General features: G+C 58.2%; 1 protein-coding gene across 4 annotated transcripts in view; it reads right to left on the bottom strand.

Moving 5' to 3' along the window:
* SLC29A1 (solute carrier family 29 member 1 (Augustine blood group)) overlaps positions 1 to 17,645 on the bottom strand; it is a 34,694-nt gene extending 17,049 nt beyond the window's left edge. The window contains exons 1-2 of one of the 4 annotated variants that reach the window (XM_065630581.1): positions 17,444 to 17,645; positions 10,217 to 10,381 (exon numbers count right to left, since the gene is read on the bottom strand). The gene's annotated coding sequence lies outside the window, so the exon portion shown is untranslated. Of the gene's footprint in view, positions 1 to 5,252; positions 5,357 to 5,543; positions 5,610 to 10,216; positions 10,382 to 17,443 lie in introns of those variants that run through there. The other 3 variants (XM_065630579.1, XM_065630583.1, XM_065630582.1) reach the window with 3 other exon arrangements.
* Between the last annotated feature and the right edge of the window lie 1,443 nt (positions 17,646 to 19,088).

The following is a 19,088-nucleotide window of genomic DNA, read 5'->3' as shown; positions in this document are numbered from 1 at the left end:
CACACAGCTCCTGCCCCCCATTGCCCAGGTACCCCACTCCCGCTGCCCCCGAGGTAACAGCCCCATCCGGGAATGTGTTGGCAGCAGTTCTCTGATGTGGTTTACAACGCGGTCACACTAACCTTGTATTGCCACGAGGAGTGGGTGTGAAGATGGGAAGGAGAAGCTGCAGGGGAGGGTGGATTGTTTCTTAATAGCTTGGTTGTGTTGCCGTTGCTCTGCCTCCTCCTGTGGATAATGCTCCTGCTTTCATCAGGAAGGTGCGGAGACCCACCCAAACCCACTAGCCTCAGCCACAGCCCAACACCTACAAACCCTGATGGGCTGGGCTGCCCAAAGGAGCAGAGGTCCCATCTGGAACAAATGCTATCAAAGAGCTCATCCATAGCCCCAAGGGAGGATACCCCAGGCAAAAAAATGGAATTGCCTCCATCTCGGTCCTGAGGCCAGGAAAAGACAAGGCTTGTCAAAGGCAGGGCAGGCAGCTCCTTCAACCCTGAGCCCCTGGCCAGCACCAAGAAGGGAGCTGTGCCACCAGTGCCTCCCACCTCCCCCAGCTGTTCTCCAGGGGTAATCCCCAAACCTAAAAAGAGGAAACTTCTCTCACAAGGGTTTCTCACAAGCAAACCTGTAGCAAGACTCAAATGGGGCTGCCCACCCCAAAGCCCTGACCATCTTTGAGCTCCTCTAGGCGTTCCAGTCCTTGGCCGCAGGTGTCAATCGGCTCCCTGTCCCTGCATGGTGCCAGTGGGTGGCTGCGCTAGGTGTGATGGACCGGGCAGGTCCGTGAGAACCACGCTTGAAGCCACAGCATGGGCTTGGCAGAAGCCAAGCAGGGTGGCCCAAGTGGGATGCCCCTCTCCCCAGCAGCCTTGCAGGAGAACTCTGGTACACGTTTAGGTTGATGGCTTGCCCTGGGCACAGCAAGACCAACGGCAGAGGTTTGGGAGTCTCCAGCCAGTCCTGCTGCCATAATTCAGCCTCCGTACATGGCCAGAGCAGGAGGCTGCCTGCACACCCCTCTGATCCCAGTGCTGCTCCCGACTCAGCCGTACCCCTCCCAACCTTGCTCCTCTCCACCTCCAGCCCTGCCTGCCTCTGCGGCTTCCCAGGCCGTTCACTCCATGAATTTCCAGCTGGAAATTTCACAGCGGGTTGCTTTCCCACCAGACACGTCCTAAAGTAAACGAACTAGAGCAGACCACGCTGGCGGTGGTGTGGTGGGAAGAAGGCAAGAAGGCTCTGCGGAAATCTGCCTATTTCCTGCTGGCCGCTTCTGCATGCGCCGGCAAGCAGGCAATAGGTCCCTGCTCCCCTTCGGCCTCAAAAAAAGCTGGTCTCCTGGAGGTCAAGCCTGGCTGTGCTCACACATGGCTGAACTGAGAGGCTGACAGAGAGCCTCCAGTACTGCACTCGGAATGCCAGGCTCACTGATTTGTGTCACGGATGGTGCATGACAGCCACACATGCCCAGTTCTTTGAGACTTCCCTTTCTCAGGATCGGTTCAAGGCGGAGCAGGACCAAAATGTCACAACAGTAATGTCCTTCACACCACCAGCGTCAGCAATGAAGTTACAAATGGCTAATGCTATCCCTACACAACAGCTTCCTTTGTCCCATGGGAGCAATTACCCTCGTACACGTTCCTCACGCAGCACCACAGCCCCTCTCCCACACGGGGACCCCAGAGCCCATGTACAGCTGATCCCCCAGGCAGGTCTGCAGGGTCTGGAGTAGGAGATGGGGTGCAGTGCTGCTCTGCAACCTCAGCTGGGGACAGTGGGGTCCCTCTGGACCACAAATCCTGATGTAACCAAACCTATCCAGGGTCTGCCCCTACTCTGCACACTTATTTCCCCATCCCACGTCTTTCACACTGTTAACCTATGAAGCACTTAAGTCTTTATCGCACTGCTTAATCAAATCCTAATAGCTGCCTGGCTGTTAAAACCCTTACTCCTGCCCACCTGCAAATGCCTGTAGCTCACTCTGCATAGTGCTTTGCGCCTGAGCTTGCTGGCAGCTGAGTATGAGCTAGTGTGGAGTTGAGGTTCAACAAGGCCAAATGCTGGGTCGCAACAGGCGGAGCTACAGACTCTGGGAAGAGTGGCTGGAAAGCTGCCTGGCGGAAAAGGACCTGGGGGTGTTGATTGACAGCCAGCTGAACATAAGCCAGCAGTGTGCCCAGGTGGCCAAAAAGGCTAACAGCATCCTGGTGTGCATAAGGAATAGTATGGCCAGCAGGACTAGAGAAACGATCGTCCCCCTGTACTCAGCGCTGGTGAGGCCCCACCTCTAATCCTGCGTTCAGTTTTGGGCCCCTCACTACAAGAAAGACATCGAGGTGCTGGAGAGAGTGCAGAGGAGGGTGATGAGGCTGGTGAGGGGTCTGGAGCACAAGTCTGATGAGGAACAGCTGAGGGAACTGGAGCTTGTTTAGCCTGGAGAAAAGGAGGCTGAGGGGAGACCTTATCGCTCTCTACAACTGCCTGAAAGGAGGTTGTAGCATGGAGGGGATTGGTCTCTTCTCCCAAGTAACAACTGATAGGACAAGAGGAGATGGCCTCAAGTTGCACCAGGGGAGGTTTAGATTGGATATTAGGAAAGATTTCTTCACGGAAAGGGTTGTCAGGCATTGGAACAGGGTGCTCAGAGTAGTGGTGGAGTCACCATCCCAGGAGGTGTTTAAAAGGCATTTAGATGAGGCTCTTAAGAACATGGTTTAGTGCTAGATGTAGGTTATGGTTGGACTTGATCTTAAGGATCTCCTCAACCAAAATGATTGTATGATTCTACGGAGACACAACTCCGAGAGCTCGCGGTCCTGCAGCCCCAGCAGCACCAGTCACAGGGCAGAGGTAGGCGCTGGGGGAGCTCAGGAAGGTGCAGGGAGGTGAGCGGAGTTTGCACTGTGGGGTCAGTACTGAGCTGGCAAGCAGCGCAAACAGCACTCTGCTGATAAGAGCGGGTGTTGCAGCTTCCTTAACACTTGCCAAGGACCTGGATGTTACGCTGGACGAAAATAACTGAGATCTACATGTGTCCCCGAGAAAGCAGCCGACGCTGGTTGCTGGCTTCCCAAAGCCGATGGCCTGTGCCCTCACACTTGGACAGGGCGGGTGGGTGCTCCGGGCTCCTCCTGGCCTGAGGGGCTGGTCCCCAAGCCCTGCCTCTGCCAGGGGAGCTGGGAATGGAGCCAGGCAGAGTGAGGACAGTGCAGCACAGGAGTGGGTGAACAAGTGCCTTGCCCTCCACACCCTGGCTGCCCCCCAACCACAACAAGGAGGGAGAAAGGTCAGGCCAGGGCAAGAACAAAGCCCATGGCTCATCTTCAAAGAGGACGAGGCTTGTAAATACCTCCCAGCCCAAGATAATGAGAGCAGGGATGCTATGATGGGGAAACGATGCCAGTAGTTAATTACGCAGCTTGAGGAAGAGGAGGGAAGAGGAGGGAAGGGAAGGGAAGGGAAGGGAAGGGAAGGGAAGGGAAGGGAAGGGAAGGGAAGGGAAGGGAAGGGAAGGGAAGGGAAGGGAAGGGAAGGGAAGGGAAGGGAAGAGAAGAGGGACAACTGCAGGATGGAGGTGCCACAACGGCCTGTGTGCTGTTCCTATATTTGCTCTTTCAAGCTGGAGTGAATTGCTTCAGCCTCTTCGCTCCAGGTACCTGGCACAGCATAGGCCCCCACCTCTTGCCTGCTCTAGCTGGGGGGGGAACAGCCACCCTGCAAACCACCTTCTGGGGCCTATGTTACAACCCTCAATGCTGTACAGAAAGCACTCCTGCTCTGCGAAGACCTTCATGGTGAGCCAAGAGCAAGCATACCTGTCTTTTCCAGGAGCAAAAGTCAACAGCAGGAGCAGGAGTGCTCTGGAGGGCACACGTGTGGTGTCGGCACTGGACTGACACGGTATCAATGGCCCGTGAGCCACACTCGGATAACTAGTGAACCCAAGAGAAAAGCATCCCTGCCTAGCCACACCCTGGGACAGCTTTGTAGGGAAGGCAGGCCCGAGGGAGCCTGGGGCTGTCCGGCAGCTCACAGGCGCTGGCAAGCGGAAACCATGCCGCCAAGCCGGGATGCGATGCAGGAGGGGAGTGGGATTTCCCGTGTCGGCATTGACAGAAGTCCCTCAATTGTGTCAGCTTGCAACAGGCAACTGAGGGGCCTTTGGGCTGCTTCCTGCTTCAGAACAGCCAGGAAGAGCATCCAGCTGTGGCTAACAGCTGCATGAATTCCTCCTGCAGCCCCTAGCCCTGGGGAATCTACTGGGCTCAAGGATACAGGCTTGCTTGTCTGCGATCCCACAGCCCCGAGGCTTGGCCGCTGCTGCCTTCCCACACAGCCCACAGCTTTACAGCCCGTTCCCAAAAGGCAGATGGGAATGCTGGTGAACACAGGCAGGGACTGTGTCAGCCTGGCAGTATTAGCACCTACCATGGGTGAGAGGCTCAGATTTAATTAGAGGCTCAGATTTAACTACAGGGGTGGGGAGGACAGCGCAAAAGGGCTCCACAGAAGCTCTCAGCGCTCCTGCCTGGGCCAGGCTCTCTGTTAACACAGCTCAGGAACAGAAAGAAATGCTTACCGAAATCTTCCACAGCATCCCACAGGCAACCGAGAACACTTTCTTGAGCAAGACCTGGAGGAACCCTGACCCAGCGGCTTTGCTGACAGCCAAGGGGGCTCTGCCCAGCTGCTTGCGCGGCAGCATGTGATACCCAGTCCACACACCTTCCAGCGGGTCCTCGCAACATGCGCCGCTGTTGTGCACACACACCAGTGCTCGACGGAGATGCACATCCCTACAGCCAGAGGACCACTGAACAAACCCTTCGGTGAGTCCTGCATCCCAGGCGTCAGAGCATCAGCGCGCTTCACATCCCCCAAACCACATGCTGCTCTGCTTTGCATCCCCAAAAACACATGCTCTCCCCCCGGCAGTAACCAGGAAAGGGAACTCGCAGTTGCTGTGAGAGGCAGCAGGGAAAACCCCCACCCCGTCATCCCAAAAGGCAGCATCTATGCATCAACCCCCCAGCCCGCGCTGTGACCCACACGCCGCCTCCCCTCCACGCCGCAGTGCCGGATCCTGAGTTTGCAAACCCCCCCGGCTCCCGCCGAGGCTCCGAGCAGCCTTGCAAAGCTGCCGGGTGCGTGGGGAACCCACGCACCCGGCAGCTTTGCAAGGCTGCTCGGAGCCTCGGCGGGAGCCGGGGGGGATCGCAAGCTCAGCGACTTTGAGTCAATACCTTAAAACACAGGCGCCCACCGCTGCCCCCCCGCTCCTTGCTGGCTCTGGCGCCTTCTGTCCCCGGCGCGGAGGGGAAACCACCTCCTCCCTCTCCGCTTCGCAAACTCCTCCTCCTGTTTTTGCCGCCTTCAGCGCCACGCGGTCCCCGCGTTGCGGGGGGGGGGGGAGCGCGGCGGGTTTTGCTTTCCCCCCATCCACCCCTCGACCCTCACCCCCACGCGGAGAGAACGGGCAAGAGGCGCCGCGACCCTCCGCGGGCAGCGCTACCCAACCCCACGGGTGAACCCACCTGCGCTGGGCTCCTCCACGCCGCTCCGCGCCGCTCGCTGGTCCCGGCCCTCTCCCTGGCTTTGCCCGCCCCTGGCTCCCCCCACTACGTTCCGCGCCTCCCCGCATCCCCACGCCCCGCAGCCGGCGGGGAAACCCCCGGCCGTCCCATCCAGCCCGGGGTTCGGCTGCTTTAGCGGTGCACGGCGGTGGTGGAAGGAGAGCAAACCCCCCTCCTACGCCCCTGAGCTGCACCCAGCTCCGGTTTGTGTTAATACACATACATTACTACATATTATAGCTCTAAAGAGAGCTTGTATATTACAGCTCTAAATGGAGCGTGAACTGGTCCCCTTCACCAGGTCCATCACTTGTCCCCAGTGCTGCATCCTAACCTGGACATAAACCCTTTCTGCTGGCAGTCACCACTTACGAGTGTAAAACTATAATATATAAATATCTCAGGTTAAAGAGAGAATTGAAGACAGCTTTTTGCACTGTGCATTCCTGATGGTGCTACCCAGGAAGGCAGGCAATGTGCAGAGCCATCTGAAATTTAGCAATTCCCCTGTATCCAGAGGGTATCAATATGGTGTGTACACAGTACCAAAAAGGCAGGCGTGGACTCTAAGCTGTTTTTTTTCAGGCTCCCCATCTCCGGGCTCCTATCTCTCCGGAAGAGATAACTACTCCGCTATGACAAAAGCCTGTTCGTTTGCTGGAGTGCCAAGGTGCAGCAGGACTTGGGGTACTTTGTCCCGCAGCAAAGGGGAGTGCACCTGAATTCAACCTCACATCCGGGCGGTTAAACGGTCTGTAGAGATCTCCTTTTCTGCAGCTCGGTGTTTCAAGGTGCTTCCGCCGGGAGCACAGAGCCCTCCTCGCTCTCGCTGTTCACCTTCGCTGTGCAGCTGCCGACAGCGGCACCAGGAAGTCCCTGCAGCAGCTCTGACTGCAAAAGCGTTTGTTCCATTAATGAACAGCCTCATAAAATTCTCTTGCATACGGTGATCAGTTTGGGTTAGAAATTAAAATCAGAAGTTAAAACACCCCCAAATGCTCTGGCAGATTCCCATCCTCAAGATCTCTCAGCAAGATGATCTCTAAGCCACATTCCCCTGCAGAATCCAAGCACCAAGCTTGTATTTCAAGACAGACCTGCAAAACATTGCCATGTAAGCAAAAAGTCCCCAAAGCCCAAGAAAAAGGCAACGGGGACAGGAGTGACACAGCTACCAGCATTTTCTGAGATGCAATGATGACACTGTGGAGTGTCACCCTTGGGCAGTGACTTCTTCACGGTTCTGCTCAGTAGCAGCCTCTGTCTCTGGATGTCTCCCTCTGTGCTATTGGTAGATATTTGTTGCCATTATGGGTTTCTGCGGTGAGATAGCAGGGTGCACCGACAACATGAAGTGAGCAGCAGACAATGTTGTCAGATAAGACAGGAGGCTCTTGTCTCAAATGCAAGATTCATATCAGATCAAATTAAATTTAAAAGCTCCCATCTCCAATTAAGCTGCTGCCGCATCTCCCAGGCAATGAGGGATCCAGGCCCAGGTCCTGCCTTTCTTCAGCCCACTTTCCCTAAGCCTTTCTGATCTGGAATATCTTCTGAGAGAGCTGCAACACTCATCCTCTCCTCTCCTCTTCTCTCCTCTCCTCCTCCTCTCCATCTCCCTCTCCCTCGTTCCACCCCAGCATAAAGGGTGTGACATGAACCAAGAACATGGTTCAAAATAGACAGGGAAACAAAAAGCAAAAAAGAAGAGCAAGGTCGCCTGCTATGGGATGTCTCATGACACCTCCTGTCTAGCTTTGCAATGTGCCATGCTGTCACCTATGGAGCTCTACGAGCCCACAAGGCAGTCCCCAGAACATTGATGCCATGGCACCCTGGCCTCATGTTTCCCCTCGAGATGTCCACACTCACTGGTCAGCAGCATTGAGCTAAAATCTGAGCATCACTACGATTTTATTTTTCTATGTAAGCTCCGACTTCACTACGGGCTAAAAGCTGTGGGAACTGATTCCCAGGGACTCCTGAACATGGGGTCCAGGCTGGCGGTGCCCAGCCAAAGTGCCATTGTGCTTCCAGAAGCCAGGACAAGGCTCTCAGCATCATTAAGAGCCTCAAACCTCATAAGGAGGAGGAACAACACAAAATTTGCATTTGAGTGGACATTCTGGGAAGTCTCCGTTTTGTGATGGGGTGGGTGTAGCTACTGTCTCACCCCAGGCTTTCAGCAGTGGGGTGTGTAGCACTTACATCCCCAAAGTATGGGATTAAATGTTCTTTAATTCACAGCTCTTGGCCTACCCTCACAGCCACTCCTGAGCACCATCAGTACATCAACATCTCTCAGTAGAGCTGTCTCTCAGTGGAGACATGGGGTTTGAAATCCATTAACACTGAACAGCGTCTCAGCCACCAGTGACCGCAGGCAGACAGGAGGCCGGCAGATAAACCCAAAGGGAGGCGAGGAGAAAGGCAGCTTCCAGCTCCACAGTACACCACAGACCCACAGCTGCTTCTTTGCACAGACCTGCACTCCCACCCACCACTGACTTGTAGGATGGGGTCTAGTGATGCCTTCCTTCAGGGAAAGCAGGAGACCTGGAGTGAGCAAGACACCATGGAGTGAGGAAGGCTGAGGCTGGGAGAGGGCGTCCTTTAAAATCCAGCCCTGTCTGGTGCAGGGCAGAAGAGGTTTCACCCATGGATCTCATCCCGGGAGCACGTCTGCCCTCAAGAGCGAGTTATGGTCCCTGGGCTGTGTGATGCCAATGCTGGTGTGTGGTCTCAGGGGGACGACACCTCTTCTGTGAGGGAAGGTGACAAATCACACAGCTGGTGAAAACTCACTGATCACCCTGCAGACACGAGCCCTTGCTGAAGGGCCAAGCTGCCTTGCTTCATCTTGATGGGACGTGTTGCTTTTGCAGAGCCCTCTGCTCCCAAGTGACTCTCATGTTATCGTGTTGGCTTTTGCAAGTATAATAACAAGCTTCCCAGAAGAAGCAAACAGCTACGGAAACGGTTTCTGCTCCAAACTGGAAACAGCTGGTGCTTTGCCCAGCACTGGTACTGGGCCCAGCACTGCACCACACCAGTACGACACACAGAGCTAGATCTTTCTCCCCTCCATAATTTGGGCAAGCAGAAAAAGCAGCCTCAAGCAGGGCCTGGGGGCTTGTTGTTCTTCCACCCTTTCCATCCCCGAAGCCACGGTGAGGTGCCAAAATACGCTGCTGCTGCTGGCAGATTGCTGCGCTCCCCAGAGCAAAGAGAGCAGGCAGAGCCCTGCTTTCCCGGAGGAAGGCAGCCAGCAAAGCTTACATAAGGCTGGGAGTCCCATGGACGTGCTCCCCAGGACATGCCAGTGTGGCTCAAGCTGCCCAGCCTTTCCAGTTTTCTTCCTGAAACCTCAAATGTGCGCTGCAGGCAGTGCGACGCCGTCACCTGGAGCCCAATTTGTACGCTCTGCTCAAAGCTAGTTTGTAGCAGGCAGAACAAACAGGCAAAGTGCTCTCCCTTCAGACATGCTTGCTGCCAAACTTTTTACAAAAGCTGCCTTTTTTTTTTTTTTTTTTTTTAGTAGCAATTCCCTGCTTCAACTAAAGCATCAAAATCCAAAAGGGGAAAGCAAACAAACAGCTGGTTTGGAAAGCAAGAGGAAAAAGGAACTTTTATTCCAGGCTGTGGGTAATGCATCATATGAGCTGAAGGAATATTTTCCGTGGCTCTTGGGCAATATTTAAGTTTTAGGGCTTGAGGAACTAGGCAGCATTTGCAGGCATTTGGTGCCTCCAGGGTTCTTTATACTTGGCACCTACATTGAATGTTTTCTTCAGAGATTTGCAAGCATTCTGCAACTATACCTTAATTAACCTGCCAGTCCTCCTCCCCTATAATGAGATTTCCCTTTCTCTCCAATTTGCCTGTGCCTGCATAGGAAACCGAGGCACAGTGAGGCTGTCAGCCTGCAACAGGACTGAGGTCAGGGGGCTGCATGCCATCCTGCTCCCCTTTCCATCACAAAACCACCCTTCCTTTGCAAGCACAACCCGCAGTGACAGCATTTCCCTCCATCAGACACCGCTCACCCTTTTCCTGAGGAGGGCACGGGCGGCTCAGCTCAGACAGCCTCTGCGCCACGGAGGAGAGAAACAGAGAGCCAGTGTGCTTAAACAGCCGAGCAGGCAGGCGGGAGTGGGGTGGCAAGCAGATTAGCACCCGTATCCAATTCTGTGCACGTGTGACAGGGCAGCAGAACATGGCCGGTTTGGGAAAAGGGCATTTTAATCAGTCACATGGAGGAAAACACAGAAGATGCTGGACCTCTGTCAAGTGCCAGTAGGTCATTAACCTATTAGCCAATGAAGGGAAAAGAAATCACTACAAACTCCTGGGAATCCAGTTATAATGAGACTGCAACAATCCCGGATGCTTTGATAATCAACAAAGCATCACAGCCTCTTGCTGAGATCAGCAACTGGCTCAGGGACTGTTTCAGTTTTGCTGTTCCCTTGCTTGCCCTGACTTACTCCGGAGCAGGGTCCTGGCTGCAGGCCCTTTTTGGGGTGGGGGTTCTCTGGTCGTTGCTTGTGAGGCTCCTGATGGTGACCCCCCAAAACCTCTTTGCCCTGCCCTGCATTTCGGGGTGGGAGGTGGCGGGTGGAAGCGATGCTCACCTGATGGCCCGAGCCTGGCTGGGACGAGGTGGGTGAGGAGTGGGCTGCGATCTCCTCCCAAGCTCTGCCCGTGAGAGGAGATCCAGCTGGGCACGTCACTGCTAGCAAGGAGCCATGCAGATCTCCAGCACCCCGCCGTCCCCCTGCTTCCTCACACCAGCCGATCTGCCGGGATAAAGTCAGGCAGCTGCCTGTGACTTCTTCACTAGCAGGCTGAGGGCAGCGGGAGCTGACTGCCAGCCCAGGAGCAGCCCTGGGCGAAAACCTGCAAGGAGAGGCAAGGGAGAGGGAAGCACTTGCTGCTGATCAGCCCCACCACCTCCCCATGCTCAGCAGCCCCCTCGCTGGTAACACTGAGATGCAATGGGGTAACAATGCTACTCCTCAAAGTGCTTGGACCCCTGGTGAGCAAACAGTCTGGAGATGTGGCAGGGAAGGGTGGCAGGGCCATGGGTATTTTCCAGCTGGGCAAGCAGAAACAAACCCCATTGTCCATGGGCAGAGCTCAGCAAGGGGCCCAGCGCACCCTTGGGGCTACTGAGGGCATGTGTGGGCTGTGAGGTCCAGCCAAGATCCAGCTCCTCTCAAACTGCCTGAGGGGAGGGCCTGGTGCCCCATGGGACAACAGCATCCTTGGGACGTGGGGCATCTCCCAGCTGGCAGGGAAGATGACACAAACCCCTCTACCCAGGCCACTGCTAAGGGTCTCCCGCCCCTGCCACCTCCTGGGTGCGATCCTTCCCGCAGCAATCTCTCCCTCCTCATCACCATACCTGTGCCTCCCTCGCTGTATGTACATCTTCCCATCCTCCCCGCACCAGCTGTTGCACCGCTGCCGCCCTCCCCTAAGCTCCAGCTGCCCAATTACCCTCTCTTACAAGCATTTACTGCCTAATGACACCAATTAGCCACAGAGTCACTGGGTGGCTAGTTACTGAGTGACAGCTGTGCAGCCACCGGCCAAGGGTGAAATGTTACCCCCACAGCAGGAGGTTTCTACCTGCTAGAGGCTGAGCTGAGACCTGGGTAAACTCAAGACACACAGTGCAGGCTCTCACTTGTACTGGAGGAGCCAGGGTTAACCCCTGGCTCAGAGGTGGGCAGAAACACCCTGTGGCATTCCGAAATGGCAGCACAGGCCACGCCGAGCACCCTGTCACCCTGTCATGGTCTCACGCCGGGTGTCCTTGGCGGAGGACGGAGCTGGCATGGGCAGAGGGAGCCACACTATAGTCAAGGTCATCCGGCCCATTGAAGCAGTGCCGGGGGCACATCCCGCTGCTTGGCTGGCAGCACCAGCCTCCCGCCACAGAGCCATTGAGGAAGGAGCTGTCTGGCTCCCAGCCACCCTCGTAAAACACCATGAAGGAGCTGCAGGCAGCTGGGAACGATGGAACCTGGCAGGAGGAAGCGGGGTGGCAGCTGCTGTGTGGTCTTGCTTCCCACCCCAACCAACAAAGCCCATCCATGCTCTGGCAGACCCAGGTGCCCTGTGGCTCTCTGGATCTCCAAGAGCCATCTAAAAAGCAGAAGAAGCCTTTCTGAAGGATGGTCGAATCCCAGCCCCGAGGCACAGCCTGAAGCCATGGCTCCCCACCAGCTTTCCCAAGGCACCTTGGTGGCAGCGGGCAGAGCCATGCTCCGGCTCTTGGGGAGTGCTGCTGCAGCCAGAGGCTGCCCACCCTGCAGGGCAGGGGCAAGGTGCCTGCCGGCTCTCCCAGCTAGCCTGGGCAGGCTCTGTGGACACTGGCACCACAGGGACCATGGCACATAGCCACATGCAGAGACGAGGGCTCCAAGCAGAGCCCCAGGAGCTCTCACGGTTGTGCTGGCCCTGATCTGTGCCCGGCCCAACAGACACTGGCTGGCGTGCAGGAATTCAGCTCTGTGCAAACGTCTGGCACGGCTGACTAAATCCTGTTTGGAGACCAAGCCCGTCCCGTCATGCTTTCTCCCTTGGGCAAATCGGCAGCGGAGCTGTGGCTGAATGCTCCCAAACATCCCCCAGGCAGGTCTCCAGGAGGGCCTTTTCCCACAGCTTCCAACAGTACCAGCCGTTCATCACTTCCCTCTCCTGCCAGTCATGCTTCCACGGGTTCCCAAGCCAAAACGCAGCCTGCAGGCCACCCGGCAGAGCGCAATCGTAAGACATCAAAAGAAGGGCAAGCTGAACCCATGACCAGCCACCAGCTATCACCCGAGCCGCTGCCCTCCCTCAGCCCCTCCGCAGAGCCACGTGTCCACCCACAGGCAGAGGATGCGCTAAGCCTGTGGAGAAGGAAACCCTTTGGGGGTCCTGCACCCCTCACATGTGGGGCTGGGAGACACAGCCAGAAGCCTGCAGTGCCCCACACCCATGCTGCCAGGGGTGCCTGGCAGAGTTTGGTTGTCCCCAAAGGTGGAGCACCAGCTTCTGGCCCCTGTCTGCTCTTGCTGCAAACCTGCTTGACCCGGAGATGGGCTTTGCTGAGGGCAGTGCTGGGGCTTTCACAGAATCACAGAATGTTAGGGATCGGAAGGGACCTTGGAAGATCATCTAGCCCAATCCCCCTGCCGGAGCAGGAACACCCAGATGAGGTTACATAGGAATGTGTCCAAGAGGGTTTTGAATGTCTCCAGAGAAGGAGACTCCACAACCTCCCTGGGCAGCCTGTTCCAGTGCTCTGTCACCCTCACCGTGAAGAAGTTTCTTCTCGAATTTAAGTGTAACCTCTTGTGTTCCAGTTTGCACCCATTGCCCCTTGTCTTATCATTGGTTGTCACTGAGAGGAGCCTGGCTCCATCCTTGTGACACTCTCAGGGCTTTGCTGAGGGCAGTGCTGGGGCTGTGCTGAGCAGTGCTGGGGCTGTGCTGGAGCTGTGCTGAGCAGTGCTGGGGCTGTGCAGGGCAGTGCTGGGGCTGTGCAGGGCAGTGCAGGGAGCTGTGCAGGGCAGTGCTGGAGCTGTGCTGGAGCTGTGCTGAGCAGTGCTGGGGCTGTGCAGGGCAGTGCTGGGGCTGTGCAGGGCAGTGCAGGGAGCTGTGCAGGGCAGTGCAGGGAGCTGTGCAGGGCAGTGCTGGAGCTGTGCTGGGAGCTGTGCTGGGCAGTGCTGGGGCTGTGCAGGGCAGAGCTGGAGCTGTGCTGGGCAGTGCTGGAGCTGTGCAGGGCAGTGCTGGAGCTGTGCTGGGAGCTGTGCTGGGCAGTGCTGGGAGCTGTGCTGGGCAGTGCTGGGCAGTGCTGGAGCTGTGCAGGGCAGTGCTGGAGCTGTGCTGGGAGCTGTGCTGGGAGCTGTGCTGGGAGCTGTGCTGGAGCTGTGCTGGGAGCTGTGCGGGAGCTGTGCTGGGAGCTGTGCTGGGAGCTGTGCGGGAGCTGTGCTGGGAGCTGTGCTGAAGCTGTGCAGGGCAGAGCTGGAGCTGTGCTGGGGCTGTGCTGGAGCTGTGCTGGGCAGTGCTGGAGCTGTGCTGGGGCTGTGCTGGGGTCCCCCGGCGCAGCCGCAGAGAACCCACAAACTCATCGCCGGGAGGCGCGCGGGCCGGTGCTGCCCCCTGCCGGCGGGCATGGGACGCGGCAGCCCCGGCGGGGCGGGCAGCAGCTGTGGGCCCCCTCCCGTGATCGGGGAGCACGGGGAGCCCACGGGGAAGGGCTTAGCCGGCCTACAGGCTTAAGTGGCTCCGCGGTATGCGGGAGGGAGGGTGGAAAAGCAGAAAGGGGGAAGCATAGCGGTGGTGTGCTCCCGAAAGTGGGGAGCTGACGGCCAGCGGCAAAGTATTTGGCTTTTCTGAGCCAGGAAGCATCCCAAGTCACCCCCTGGGAAGGGGGCCGGGGAGAGGCAGGCAAGGGCCTGAGTGCTTGGACTCCAGTGGCCACCGGCACCAGTTTGAGGATGAGGAGGTAGCAGGCTGGAGCGGGGAGACGAGGGCATCACCAGCTTTGGGAACTGGGTGTGTGAAGCAGGACCAGGCACTCCAAAGTGTGGGCAGCGATTCAGAGAGCTTGGTGTGTGTTCTGTGCTAACCCACAGCTATGCCACAGAGAGGGGGCTGGAGCTGAGCGAGAGCCGGGAAATCTTGGGGGCGAGCAGGCAAGTCCAAGGGCAGAAGCTCCAGCTCTTGGATTGAAGGTGGTGAAAAGTAGCAGGGCAACATTTGCCTGTAGGTAACATACCATGCAGAAGCGCAGAGATGGTATTAGGAAGCAGAGTTCAGGGTCCTGCTGTCACCCAGGATGGATCACACGAGGACACAACACAGTGACAGTCACCCTGAGCATGATACAGGTCCTGTGGGGCTGCACTTGCAGTTCAACTGCAGGACATAGAGAAAGGGGTGCTATCTGGTCATCTGAGAACCCCGAGTCTCACAGGAGTGGGATGGGATGGGGAAAAGCACAAGGCATTCCTGCCCAGGCCCACCTCCTCAGCACAGCTCACTTAGAAGGCAGTTTGCCTGCTTCTCCCCACAGCCCTGGCCTATGAGGCAGTCAGGAGCATCCTTGTGCCACTGCCAAGTGCCACAGGGACAAGGGGGGGTCCTGGTGCTACCTTCCCAGGGGCTCATGGCCTGAGGCTGACTCGACATGTCCATCCTCAGCTGATCAGGATTCACAGTCTCCAGGGAAACACAGCCTGCTCTGCTAACACTGCGACCCAAACCCAGTAAATCTCCTTTCTGGCAAGCCAGAAGGGGAAAGTCAGCACTGACAACAGCAGTGGCTGGCTCCCCATGAAATACCCCCTTCTGAGGAGAAGCTGCAGGCATCCCATACTCCATGCCTTCTCCACATTCTCTGCAGGACCTGCCATTTCCAGTGGGTGCCAGTGGGTGGAAAAGCCTCACCTGGCTTTCACTAGTGCTGCATGCAGGGCTGGCACAGCTGGGAAACTTCACAGCAGGGCCGAGCTGCTGCTATGCTGTTGCTGCTGGACCTGCTTCATAGCTGCAGTGATGGAGGTGCTGGGATCCCTGCAAAAATCCACGCAGATTGCTTCTCGAGAATCAAAAGAGCTCCATGAAAGCCTGGCAGCTTGGTAAGCCCCAGAGCGTCTCATTGCTGCCAGCAGCTCAGGTCGGGGCTGCCCACTCTGATAAAGGACAGGCTGCTCTGCTGTCCGCATGCCCCGTCCCGCTGCTCCCAGTGCTGCCCAGCTTGCTTTCAGGACTGCTCTGGCCGCTCCTTATATGTCTGTGTATGAGATAGCATAAGCAGGCCAGCAGCAGCACGTGGCTCCACTGCATCCTCCATCATCTTTCCTGCACAGGCCAAGGGACCGTGACAGATGATTTCACCAGCCAGCCATTCCCGTTTCCCTCGCTCCCTACCTTTTCCCATACATCACAGCCCTTACAGCGCCCGCTCCCTCCCCGAGGCAGCACCAGGGCACGTGAGGGATAGCAGCAGCAAGCAGTGGCAGGGACGATCTCTCTCACCTCTTGCCTGACACCTTTACCATGGCAGCAGAGCAGTGCCATCACCCTGAGAGGCACTGTGGGTGCGGGGGCAAGGGCCGTGCCATGAACCCTGTGCTGCCTGTACCTTCATCTCTCTCCCCTGCACACAGGGTCAGGCTCCTGCAGACAAGCCAGGGGCTAAGCAGAAGGCAGGCTCCCAGCGGTCAGCCTACAAATAGAGAAGGTCATGGGAGAGTGCCCAGCTACGGGGACAAAGGGCCTGCGAGAGGTAGACAGGGATGCAGAAGAAGACCTGTCACGGAGGAGAGGGGTGGCACAGCCCCAGGGCCTCCAGGAACAGGGAGGGCTCCCCAGCGGTGTCCCCTGTCGTGCAGGCACTCCTGGGACCATACAAGAACATATGGGACTGGTGGGGCAGGGAGGGAGCCTGCACTTAAGGAAGGCTGGGACTGACACAAGAAAGTGGCTATGCCAGACCTGGGGTGACATCCCTACAGGCAGGCTAGCCAAACACCACACCCAGCTGGCTGGTGCTGGAGGGGTTTGGGGAAGGTGTTTGTTGCCTCATGGCACTGTCCTGGTGCCAGCCATATCTGCTGGGACAGGTTCCCAGCCCAACCCAGTGGAGAGTCCCGGAGTGGCGAGGGGAAGGCAGCAGCAGCACCTGGTACAGGCAGCAGCGTGAGGGTGAGCATGCTGGGGTCAAAGCACCTGTCAAACGGCCTGTCACCCCCTAGCACCCCAACCCCAACCGCCCTGCACTGGCCACAGGACGAGTGCCAGGGCTTCCCTGGAATGCAGCCGCTGCCGGTGTCCCTGCTCTGCCTCAGCACTCACCCACTCACTGCTCCTTAACCCCTGCCCTGTTACAGCCTGCGGCAGCAGTCCCCAGCCCTCTGACTAGCATGTCCCTGCCCGCGGGACACAGTGCAGGGAGCTCCTGCCTGGCCCAGGGTGGCCTAGGGCACAGCCACGCTTGCTTACATTGGTTTTTTTGGGAGCTGGCAGGCTCCTTCCCGCAGTACTGCCGGCTGACAAGGCAGGATCCCACAGCGTCCAGGCAGAGGGCTGCCAGTAATGCCTGCTTGCGGCTTACCAGGTCCTAGTGCGCTGCCTGCCACGTCAAGGACACAGCACAGACAGGTGCAGGACAGCCCTCATCTCCAGCCGAGCAACGGCCCCATGCTGCCAGCACTGCCCTCATCTCCAGCCGAGCAATGGCCCCATGCTGCCAGCACTGCAACTCGGTGCTCCCACCCCAGCCTAACCCTGCTCTGCCCCAGACCCCATAGCTGCAGCAGCCACAGCTGCAAGAGGGATGCTGCTGGGGTCACCCCGCTGCCGCAGCCCCAGCACAGGGATGCCCTGTGCTTTGTCGCACTGCCTCCTCTCCTGCCCCTGCACTCTCCTGGGGATCCTGTCCTAGGAGGGGGTATTGCTGTGCTGTGAGTTTGCCCTGACAAGGAGGGCAGGGTGCTGCCAGCCAGCCCCACCACCACCACTGCCCCCAGCCCTTTCCCTCTCCTCTGCAGCAGAGCCAGGCTCCAAACCCTCCTCAAAGCCACAGGACTGGAAAGCCCTGGGTCCTGGTTGGGTTACCAGACAGGGTTCCCACAGGGTGGGGGAGCAAGACGGTGGGTGACAGCTCTGGGAGCTCAACGCAGGCCCCCAGCTGCAGGGTGACCTTGCAGCAGGACTGCCATGCAGCGAAAACGAGAGGCAAGTCCCTGGCTCGGTGAGGGGCTTGGACCCAGACCCCCTGCCTAGTACCCGGGGAAACAAAGCACAGCAGAGACAGCGCTTGCTTCTCTCAGCCCCCACCGCCTGCACCCTGCCCTTACCTCGAGGGCTCAGCTTTCCTGGTGCCAGCTGATGCTGCCTGCAGCCTCCTCACCGCCTGGAGCCAAACAGGGTCGGGGTTTCCTGCCGCTGCGGGACCGCGTGTGGAGCCTCCACTGCCCCGTGGGCTCTGCAGCCGGAGCGGGTTTTAGAGCCCCGGCGCTGGCTGGGGCCGGCTGAGCACGGCTCCGGCTGGCTCAGCAGGTGGAGGCTGCATGCACGGGCGGATTAGCAGGAGGGGAAGTGGCTTCTGCCATAGGAACTGCAAGCAGGATTCGTCAGCGGGGCTGAATGCCAGCACGGGCAAGGAGAGAAGGGAGGCTGCTGGCGGGCAGCCACCCTTGGGGGACAACGCAGCCCGTGCAAGGGGGACAGCCCTGGGCAGTGAGAGTGGTGCTGTGGGTGCCAGCATTGTCCCTGGGATGGGAGCACCTGTCCAGCAGCACATCACCTCACTGCTGTGCTGGATGCAGGCCATGGTGGGATGCTTGCTGAGTCCCCACCACACTGTGGGTCTGCATCAGCCCCCCCAGGGCCGGCAGGGGGGCCCTTAGCAGAGCACCCCACACCCACTGCCCCCTCTGCTGGGCCCCTCAGCTGCTCAGGAATGAACTGGCGCCTGCCCACCGGCTACTCTCCTGGTATGCGCGGCTGGAGCTGGAAATGCTGTGCTTCAGCCTCCTTCCTGGCCCGGCTGGGGCTGGCCCCCTCCCAGGGCATCCCCACCCCCACCTCACCCTGGCCCCAGCTGCCCTCTCCCCTCTTCCCATTAAGGCAGCTGAGCTTCGGTGTTGGAGGAAAACAGGTGCTGAAGCCAAGAGCGATGGAGCCAAGTGAAAAGTGGGGAGGCACAGCGGGAGCACAAAAAGTGCACCCCCCCACTCACACAGCAGCACCCCTCACCAGCATTTCCTCCCACTGCTCAGTGGGAGCATGGAAAAAGCCCCTCTGTGGGTGGTGCTGGCATGCACACTTCCACCTTGCTGTTGGTCTCCAGCCTGGAGAGAAGACACTGTGGTGGGGAAACAGCCCCATGCTCACATTTCTCCTCTCCCCACCCTTGCTGCAGAGCTGAGCTGCAGCCAGCACTTCTATTTTAAGCCCCACAATGTGTATGAGGAGGCGAGGGGTGTGCATGGCCAAGCCTTGCAGCCCGCCACAGAGAGGCCCTGCCACCCACAGCCCTGCAAACTTCCCCTTCTGGTGCATGCCTGGGGGCAGGTTGGACCAGCTGCTTTTCCCTTCCCAGTGCAGGCAGGAACTGGGGCAGCTGAAGCCGGCACAGCCTGGTGCACCGTGAAGTTATCGTAAAATATCTGGGATACAGGAAGCCCTGGGGGTCCAGCCACACTCCACCGCCTGCCCTGACTCAGGTGGGTGGCCATCCTGCGAGAGAGGAAGGCAGGGCTGCACAGGCAGGAGGATTTGCTCTGCAGGCAGCAGCTTCCCTGCCAAGCTCCTTCCACAGAGAAAAGGGGCCCAGGTGCCCTATGGGACAAGCTGGGCTGGGTGCAGGCATGGAAGAACCACGGGTGCCTTGTGAGAGGCACCAGACAGCTCAGGCTTCCTGAGCAGGACCAAAGCCCGCTGCAGGGGCCCCCCTCATCTGAAGTTCTTCCCTCTCTTTGCAGGGACCACCTTGCAGAG

This window comes from Caloenas nicobarica, chromosome 3, assembly GCF_036013445.1.
Source record: "Caloenas nicobarica isolate bCalNic1 chromosome 3, bCalNic1.hap1, whole genome shotgun sequence".
Classification (NCBI taxonomy): Eukaryota; Metazoa; Chordata; class Aves; order Columbiformes; family Columbidae; genus Caloenas; species Caloenas nicobarica.
Note: the sequence above shows the minus strand (reverse complement) of the source record. Positions and strands in the feature narration are given on the sequence as shown.